Source organism: Otolemur garnettii, unplaced genomic scaffold (genome assembly GCF_000181295.1).
Source record: "Otolemur garnettii isolate 467f Iridium unplaced genomic scaffold, OtoGar3 scaffold00239, whole genome shotgun sequence".
In the NCBI taxonomy this organism is placed as follows: Eukaryota; Metazoa; Chordata; class Mammalia; order Primates; family Galagidae; genus Otolemur; species Otolemur garnettii.
Genome location: NW_003852634.1, coordinates 44,081 through 53,109, shown reverse-complemented (window position 1 = coordinate 53,109; position 9,029 = coordinate 44,081).

Sequence of the window (9,029 nt, the reverse complement as noted above, 5' to 3'; positions counted from 1 at the left end):
CTGGGTTGAAAGTTATTTTGTTTTAGGAGATTAAAAGTCGATGACCACCCTCTTCTTGCCTGAAAGGTTTCAGCCAAGAGATCTGCAGTCATCCTAATACTCTTCCCCTTGTAGGTTATGATTTTCTTACGTCTGACTGCTTTCAGACTTTTCTCTTTCATCTTAACTTTGGTGAAGTTAATTATGATGTGTCTGGGGGATGTCTCGTTTGGGTTGTGTCATGCTGGGGTTCTGAAACTATCCGCTATCTGAATTTCAGAATCTCTTGGCATGTCTGGAAAGTTCTCTTTCATAATTTCATGAAGAAGAGCCTCTGTATTTTGTGAAGCAACTTCATCTCCTTCAAGGATTCCTATAATGTGAATATTAGTTTTCTTCGAATTATCTGAGAGTTCTCTAAGAGTGACATCTGTTTTTTCTCTCCATTTGTTTTGATCTTTGAGCTCCTGGGCTTCTTCAAAAGCTTTGTCTTCAAAGTCAGAGATCCTTTCTTCTGCCTGTCCCTTTCTGTTACAGAGGGATTCCACCGTGTCTTTCAGATCCTTAAGAGCTGCAACCTCTTGTCTCAGTATTTCAACATCTTTGGTCATTTTATCTTTGAAATCATTGCATTCTTGAGACATCTTTTGAATAATTTATTGAGATATCTTTTGAATAATTTCTTGAGAAATCTTTTGAATAATTTCTTGAACTCCTACTTCCTTTCTTTCTTCCATTCTGTTGTTCTTATTTGCTATCCACATTCTGAACTCGATTTCTGACATCCCAACCATTTGCTTGTGGATGGGGTCTTCAATTGTGTCTGCCCCATTTTCCCTTGGAGGAATTGATCTACTCTGGTTATTCGGGTTGCCAAGAGTTTTTCTGCTGATTCTGCCCCATACTGAGTTAACCTTGTTTGGAGGCCTTATCAGAACTGTTCAGTTTTTGGCTTCTTCTGATTGCCCAGAGAGACAGGCAGAGTGTGTCTGTTGTCTTCTCCCAGTTCTCGGGTGCTGGGGCAACCAGGGTGCAGTGGAATGGTAGCAGTTGCATGGAAATGTTCCTGGCCGGATTAGACCTTATTCAGTCTGCCGGGGCGACTGGGGGGCAAGAGACCAGCAGCAGCCTGATCAGTCCTAGTTCAGCCCCTCCGGGGCAACTGGTAAAACAGGGGAACTGTAATAGCTAGATCCATCCTAGTTCAGTACCCTGGAGCAGCCAGGGTGTGGGGGAATGGCAGCGGTAGCAGCGTATGTGAGCGACCAGATCAGTTCTAGTTCAGCCCCGCCACAATAGCTGGGGGGGAATGAAGGACTCCTTGACTGTCACTCGTTGGGCACATGTGGCACTAGCGAGCCGATCTGTGCCCTCCCAGTGGGGGAGCCCGGAGCGGGGAACTCCTCCACCTCCATCCATGAGATGTACATGGCTCTAGCAAACAGTTCTGGGCCTGCCCAGAGTGGTAGACCCCTCCACCACCACCTGCAGGGTGCACATGGCTCTAGCAAGCAGTTCTAGGTCCACCCAGCTTGGGTGCCTCGAGCGGGGAACTCCTCCCCTGGCCCCCGTGGGGTTTGCATGTCTCTACCAAGCTATTTTGGGTCTACCTGGAATTGAGGACTCCTCTGCTACTGCCCATGGGATGCCCACTACACTAGCAAGAAGTTCTGAGCCTGTCCAGAGCAGGAGCCTGGGGCAGGGTTCTCCTCTGCCGCTCGTGAGGCGTGCGACTCTAGCATGCATTTTTGGGCCCACCCTACTCCATGAGGGCAAAGGGACCCACCCAGCAAATGGGTTAGTCTGGGAAGGTTAATATCTCCTTCCCCACCTTGCACCCAGTCACTCATAATCCCCTAGGTCTGTGACCCTATTCACTCCAGTTGGCCACTGGTCCCGGGGTTTATGACTGGCAAAATCAGCCAGAAATCTGCGTTCAGCAGGGGGGCCTTGCGTGTTTAAGTTAGGCTTCTGTCCAGATAGATTTCTTTGAAAGTCAGAGGTTGCATTCAGCTTTGGGCAGCAGACAAATAGCCGTTTACACTCAGATGTCTATTCTAGCCTCTGCCCACCCACTGCCTTTGTCTCAGGTGTATTAGACCCTGAGGGCTGTTGCTTTACTTATGAAAATTATCTGCATTTTGCCTGTGGCTGCTGTCTGGAACTTCTGTTTGCCCAGAGAGACAGGGCTGGAATAGCATTAGTTTGCAGCTCAGGATGCCACTGTTGCTGTATTGTTGTCCTCTGCGCCTATTTTCTTCTCCTCACACCTGTGCCACAGTCAGCACAGAACAGCACCAGTCCTTTCCCCCTCCACTTCTCTCAAGCAATCCACCCGCCTTGGCCTCCTAGATGCCCAAGAATCTGGATTCCATAGGTAACAAACCTCCAGACCTTGGAGTGGGTGGGTGGGGACTCTTCGGAGTTCAATGTTGCAGGTGGGGAATATATACAGTTTTATACATTTTTACAGATTTATGCCTGGCTAGAGTGTGCTGTGGCATGCCAGCAGGGGTAGGAGGTACAGTTTTTAGGGGGTCTCTCCCATGGGATAGAGTGGGAGGAAGTTTGAACTCTGCTCACTTGTTTGCATGGAGTAAACTGTGAGCCCTTGTTGTGCGGGAGGGGACTCCCGTCAGCTTGGTGGTGGATTTTGTACCTTTTGGTTTTATTTTTGGGGTCACAGCTCGCCTCAGGAAGGTTGAAGTGCACTCTTCAATCTTTCTTGGCTCTGCTCCAAACCATCAGCTAACTTGCTAAACTTCTGTCCTTTAAGCTTCCTTCTGGACGGAAGCTTCTGTAAAAAGCTGGCTGCAGTCCACCATCTTGGCTCCGCCCCCCAGTAAACTATTCTTAATGTGGTCCCAAGATTCCCATACCCTGGTACACATACCCTGTATAATTCCTACCTGTTCGGTGTGGGTGAGTCTTGTAAATATGAAGAGATTTCACTCTTGCGATTACATTATGGATTATTTGATTCTGTGACAATCAAAAGGGAAATTACCCTGAGTGAATCTGACATAATCAGGTGAGTTCTTAGGCAAGCAGTGGCAGCATATGTTTCCATGTTGGCCTTGAGGAAGAAAACAGCTATGTAAGAGGAAGGGAGCGTGTGCAAGGACCTGAGAGTTGCCTTCTGGGAGCTGAGATTATTGCCGGGCTCACAGGAAGAAAATATGGATTTCACTCTTCAGTTGCAAGGAACTGAATTCTGACAAAAAAACAGTGAACTTGTAGAAGACCTCAAGCCTCAGATAAGAGTGACACTGTGATTTTGGTCCCACAAAACCCTGAACAGAGGAGCAAGTTGAGCTGTTCCTGGACTCCTGACCCATAGACAGTGAGATAGTGAGTGTTGTCTTAAACCACTAATTATGTGGTAATTTGATACAGAGCAATAGAAAACTACCATAGACTTTGGTACTAGGAATGAAGTATTTCTGTAACAAATACTTAACATGTGGGAGTTGGTTTTGGAATCAGGCAGTAGGTGGAGGCTGTAAGAATTTTGAGGAGCCTGATAGAAAAAGCCTAAATTGCTTTGAACAGACTGTCAGTAGAAATATGGATTTTAAGTATGTTGCTTGTTGGGTGTTGTGACTCATGACTATAATCGTAGCACTCTGGAACTCTAGGAGGCCAAGGCGGGTGGATTGCTTGAGCTCGCCAGTTCGAGACCAGCCTGAGCAAAAAGGAGAGACCCTGTCTCTACTACAAATTGAAGCAAGAGGATCACTTGAGCCCAAGAGTTGGAGGTTTCTGTGAGCTATGACACCATGATACTCTACCCAGGGTGACAGCTCGAGACTGTCTCAAAAAAAAAAAAAATGTTGCTTGTGAGTACTCAGAAGGAAGTAAGGAACATGATATTGTAAATTGAAGGAAGAGGGATCCTTAATAGGTGGTAGCATTGTAGTTGGAGGCCAGGAAGTTTGAAATTTGAGCTCTTTCTCTGAATTGTTTGGAAGATGTTATGCTAGGCTTGATGGTATATAAACATCTGTGATTTATTCAGAATGTGGGACTATTCCAGTTAATTATCTCCAAGACATCTTTTGGAGGCAGGTAAAGGGAAAAGACCAATTTTTACATTTACAGAAGGAAAAACAGCCACTTTTAAGTTGTAAGCCATTGAATTTGTGGTAATTTGTTATAGCAGCAATAGGAAATTAGTAAAGAAGGCATGCTTATCTCTACCCCCAAAGTAGAGACATTTACCGGACTGTCATTGTTTATTTTGAAGTTATGGTTTAAACCCAGGGGTACCTGAAGATTGGATACATGAACTGCACCCAAAGTAAGCTTGAATGATTGTAAACCATTTTGAACTTACTCTCCAAAGGAACTCCTATATCTGAGGCTGTGTGCATCAGGTACTATTGATATAACTGAGAGTTCTCTAAATTTACCTCTGTGTACAATACTTGCTTATTAATGAAAATATGCTTATATATTTGTAAACTATACAAAGCTCACATACATACTAATACATATAAACTATATAAGCAAACCATATAAAGCTTGAATATATATTAATAAGACTCAAGGGTAACTTTATCAATTGTTTAGAACTTGGACCCCAAGAAAATATTTTTTTGGGAAAGTATATATATATATATATTTTTTGAGACAGAGTCTCAAGCTGTCACCCTGGGTAGAGTGCCATGGCATCAAAGCTCACTGCAACCTGAGATTCCTGGTCTTAAGTGATTCTCTTGCCTCAGATTCCCAAGTAGCTGGGACAACAGGCACCTCCCACAATACCCAGGTATTTTTGTTGTCATTGTTGCAGTTGTCATTATTGCTTTAGCTGGCCCGGAGCAGGGTCGAACCACCAGCTTCGGTGTATGTGGTTGGCATCCTACCCTCTGAGCTATGGGAGCCTCCAGAAAGTGTATATTTTTTTTTTTTTTTTTTTTAGATAGAGTCTCACTATGTTGACCTGGGTAGAGTGCTATGATGTCACAGCTCACAGCAACCTCAATGACCACAGCTCACTGGCTAGGGCACTGATCACATACACCACTGAGCTACAGATGCTGAGTCTGGGGAAAGTGTATTTTATCATTGATTTTTTTTTTTTTTTGAGACAGAGCCTCAAGCTGTCCCCCTGGGTAGAGTGCTGTGGCATCACAGCTCACAGCAACCTCCAACTCTTGGGCTCAAGCGAGTCTCCTGCCTCCGCCTCCCAAGCAGCTGGGATGACAGGCGCCCGCCACAACGCCCGGCCATTTTTTGGTTGCGGCCGTCATTGTTGTTTGGCGGGTCCGGGCTGGGGACTCGAACCCACCACCTTAGGTGTACGTGGCTGGCGCCCTAGCCAGTTGAGCTATAGGCGCCGGGCCATCATTGATATTTTTTAAAATTAATAGAGCAGAATCGTCTTTGTTCTGTAAATGGTATCATAAATGATCATTCAAAATAAAAGTATGTATGCATGTTATATGAATGGTTGTTTCTACATGCCTAATTGTTTCTATTCCTAGAATTTCTAATGCCAGCACATTTTGTTGTTGGTCTCCTGAATTGCACTCATCTCACACAACCACATGGTTAGTTTTAAATTTTCCCTTCTCTGTTCAATGAATTCTTCTGAATTTCTCAAATATAAATTGCACCTTCTTGAAGTTAGTATTTCTTTTTACCTTAACAATTAAAAAACAGAGATTCAGAGTCATAAAGTCATTTATTCTCTGTCACTGAAGTGGTGGTATTGGGACTCAAATTTACATTTTTTGATTATTAATCTCACTGTTCCACAATCCACTCTAGTCAGCTTCCTGCCAGAATAGAGACAGATAATTTGGGTGAGAAATCAAAGTATTTAATAAACATAAGTAAGAGCATTCTTTTTTATTTATTTATGTATTTATTTTTAGTAAGAGCATTCTTATTTGTAGTGATGTACTGAGCTGGCCACTTACACCAAGGCTAGCAGGTTCAAACCCAGCCCTGGGGCCAGCTAAGCAACAATGAAAACTTCAACAACAAAAAAAATAGCTGCTTGCTGTGGTAGGTACCTGTGGTCCCAGCTACTTGGGAGGCTGAGGCAAGAGAATTGCTTAAGCCCAAGAGTTGGAGGCTGCTGTGAGTTTCTCAAATATTTGAAGTCCTTCTCTTTTTCCTTCTATCTCTGAAACAGAGATTCTTTGTTGCATATGCAGCTGAATTTTGTTGAAAAAGCATTAATATGGCACACAGTTTTATTTAGGATAAATATGTTATAGAGATCTATTGTATAGCACAGTGATTACATAATCATTAATAATAAGTTATACTTGAAAATTGCTGACAGTAGATTTTAAATTTTTCACCAAAACAAAATAATACTCATGTGAAGTGATGGATGTGTTAGGTACCTTGATGTAATCATTTTACAATGTACATATGTATCAAAACATAAAATGGCAAATGGTAAATGTATACAATTTTGTCGATTATACCTTAATAAAGGGGGAGCAAAAGAAATGAAAAAGACTGCAACTGTCATCCTTATTAAAAAAGCTTTACAGTATAATCACTATAGCATATCACTGTAATACTTCTTTGGTTTTAAAATTGTATTTCAATTTCTTTCATTCTTTTTTTTTTTTTTTTTTGCAGTTTTTGGCCAGGGCCGGCTTTGACCCCATCACCTTCAGTATATGGGGCCAGCACTCTACTCCTTTGAGCCACAGGCACCACCCGTGTATTTTAATTTCTTGACCTTTCTTACAAACTGAAATTTGGCTGGTACATTTCCCTCACATGTTTTGTATTTCCTTCTTCTGAGGCTTACTCTATCTTCATCTTTGGAAGCTCTAAACTATATTACTAGTTGAGCTTTAAGGAATAAAAGAAATAAAAAATGCTTTAAGCTCGAGAAGGAAAGGCTTTTTTAGCTGGAAGATGCTTCAGAAATATAATTCAACAATATCATTTTTCTGGTGAAGAAATAAAATAAACCACGAAAGCATGTGCTTTACCCAGTTGAAAATCCACTATGTAAAGACTGTTTATTAATCTATTTATCTTTACATTAAGGACAGCCCACAAGACATTATGCTGGGAATCCTGCTGCCTTCTGATTTCAAGACTGTTCTTTTTTAAGCACCAAAGGAGACAAGAACAGCTTCTTTCTCTGCTGCACCCCTTTTAATAAAAAGATTTGCTTTATAAAATTTGGATTTAGTCCAAATGCTGCACTTAAGAACTTAGAAGTCCACAGGTTTCCTTAAGGCTGAAGGTTCCTCGCCCCTTGAAAATAATAAAAAAAAATGTTTATTAGTCATGATGTCATTTTTCTTTTCCATATTACTAAGACTTACATGCTGTCCTTTGGTTTATGAAAGATGTGGAAATTCTCACTTCTGTTCTTATCCCCCATTGAAATAAGTTAATTGCTGTATAAGCCTGGGTGAGATCATGAACTCTAAGGATACTTACATGACAAACTTACAATCACCAATGGCATGTTTATTTTAAATTATAATTTTTTATTAAAATTTTGCATGTATACAAAAGAAGTAATAGTTTTATGAACCCTTATATAGTCATCACCCAGATTAAATAGTTACCAATATTTTGCCTCATTACTTCATCTATCCATTTTTTCTTTGCTGAATTATTTTATTTTATTTTATTTTTTTCTTTTCTTTTTTTTTTGACACAAAGTCTTACTATGTTGCCCTTGGTAGAGTACTGTGGTGTCACAGCTCACAGCAACCTCAAACTCTTGGGTTTACATGATTCTCTAGCCTCAGGCTCCCAAGTAGCTGGGACTACAGGTGCCTGCGACAATACCCAGAAATTTTTTTTTGGTTATAGCTGTCATTGTTTAGCAGGTTCATGCTGTGTTCAAACTGGCCAGCCCTGGTGTATGTGGCTGGTTCCCTAACCATTGGGCTACAGGCACTGAGCCCCTCTGCTGAAGTATTTTTTTTTATTTTTTTGAGATAAAGAGTCTCATTATGTTGCCCTCAGTAGAGTGGTGTGGTGTCACAGCTCACAGCAGCCTCCAACTCTTGGGCTTAAGTGATTCTCTTGCCTCAGCCTTCCAAGTAGCTGGGACTACAGGTGCCCACCACAGCAAGCAGCTATTTTTTTGTTGTTGAAGTTTTCATTATTGCTTAGCTGGCCCCAGGGCTGGGTTTGAACCTGCTAGCCTTGGTGTAAGTGGCTGGCGCTGTAATAACTGTGCTATGGGTGCTGAGCCTACTGAAGTATTTTAAAATAAATCTCAGACATTGTGTCATTTCACCACTATATATTTCAACTCTAAAGATGTGTAGCTCTAAAGATGGGTGTTTTCTTATGTAATCACAGTGATAAATAGTTGTAAATAATATATTCAACTAACAATTATAGCAAAAGTTTGTGAATGCATTTCAAATAATTGAGATTTAGGAAAGAGTCCTTTGAAGTACATTCAAGGACTACTGACTATAGGTTGACTGATGTATGCATAAAAAGATATGTGTGTGTACAAGAGAATTGGAGATGCAGTTGGCAGATGCATTATTATTGGCAGGCCAATAATAATGGCCTTAGATACTTAGCTGAATAACTTACATATATTACCAAATATTTCTTATTCCTGATATGTAGACATTGTTAACTTCATTGTGTATATTAGTAAATGAGGTTTAGAGAGGTTTTGTGTCCTGGGTTAAGGATTTTAGATTAATACAGTTACTAATAACCATATATTGGAGATTTGTTTTAATTTCTGGATACTGATATGATGAAAACTGCTTAGGGAAAATTAAATTGTGTGCTATATTGAGTAAATTAAATACTGAGCACTGTTCTTGATTAATTGGTTTTAATGACTATTGAGTGGATACTATAAAGAAATATATGGTAGAATTTTTCTTTTTTTATGGTGTAAACATGTTTAGTTTGGTTTAGTTAGCTTGTTTTTTGTTGTTTTTCTTTTTTTTTTCAGTGTGGAGAGAGTAAAGAAAAAATATGTAAGCAGGGCAGTGCCTGTGGCTCAAAGGAGTAGAGCGCTGACCTCATATGCCAGAGGTGGCAGGTTCAAACCCAGTCCTGGCTAAAAATTGCAA